General features: G+C 37.6%; 1 non-coding gene across 1 annotated transcript; it reads right to left on the bottom strand.

The window, feature by feature from the left end:
• Positions 1–781: 781 nt before the first annotated feature.
• On the bottom strand, positions 782–885 carry LOC130937813 (small nucleolar RNA R71). Its single transcript, XR_009069011.1, has one exon. It is a non-coding gene; the product is annotated as a small nucleolar RNA R71 (small nucleolar RNA).
• Between the last annotated feature and the right edge of the window lie 329 nt (positions 886–1214).

A 1214-nucleotide genomic window follows, 5' to 3' on the forward strand; every position in this document is an offset into this window, starting at 1 on the left:
ACATTTTATCTCTAAATTTCGAAAATTACTAACCCTTTTTTCAAAAATTATTTTCGAAATATCCCTTCTCTTTTCTTCTTCTATTTAATTATTTAATTACTAACACTTCTCTTCACCTCTCTTCATCTAAAAATCTGAACCCATCCTTCTTCACTCTTCTCCCCTTTCTTTTTCTACTAACATAAAGGAATCTCTATACTGTGACATAGATGATTCCTCTTTCTTTTCTTGTTTTCTTCTCTTTCATATGAGCAGGAACAGGGATAAAGGCACTCTTGTTGAAATTGATCTAGAACCTGAAAAGACTTTGAAGAGAAAATTAAGAGAAGCTAAATTACAACAATCCAGAAACAACCTTTCAGAAATTTTCGAACAAGAGAAGGAGATGGCAGCCGAAATTAATAATAATGCAAGGAGAATGCTTGGTGACTTCACAAAGCCAACGTCCAAGTTTGATGCAAGAAGCATCTCCATTCCTGTCATTGGAGCCAATAATTTTGAGCTTAAGCCTCAACTAATTGCCTTAATGCAACAAAACTGCAAGTTTTATGGACTTCCATCTGAAGATCCTTATCAGTTTTTAACTGAGTTCTTGCAGATCTGTGAGACTGTAAAGATGAATGGAGTTGATCCTGAAGTCTACAGACTCATGCTTTTCCCTTTTGTTGTAAGAGACAGAGCTAGAATATGGTTGGATTCACAACCTAAGGATAGCCTGGACTCCTGGGATAAGCTGGTCACTGCCTTCTTGGATAAATTCTTTCCTCCTCAAAAGCTGAGCAAGCTGAGAGTGGATGTTCAAACCTTCAAACAAAAAGATGGTGAATCCCTCTATGAAGCTTGGGAAAGATACAAGCAGTTGACCAAAAGATGTCCATCTGACATGTTTTCAGAATGGACCATATTAGATATATTCTATTATGGCCTCTCTGAATTTTCGAAAATGTCATTGGACCATTCTGCAGGTGGATCTATTCACCTGAAGAAAACGCCTGAAGAGGCTCAAGAACTCGTTGACATGGTTGCAAACAACCAATTCATGTACACTTCTGAGAGGAATTCTGTGAACAATGGGATACCTCAGAAGAAAGGAGTTCTTGAAATTGATGCTCTGAATGCCATATTAGCTCAGAACAAAGTGTTGACTCAACAGGTCAACATGATCTCTCAAAATCTGAATGGATGGCAACATGCATCCAACAGTACTAGAGAGG

The sequence above is a fragment of the Arachis stenosperma genome, chromosome 6 (genome assembly GCF_014773155.1).
Source record: "Arachis stenosperma cultivar V10309 chromosome 6, arast.V10309.gnm1.PFL2, whole genome shotgun sequence".
Taxonomy (NCBI): domain Eukaryota; kingdom Viridiplantae; phylum Streptophyta; class Magnoliopsida; order Fabales; family Fabaceae; genus Arachis; species Arachis stenosperma.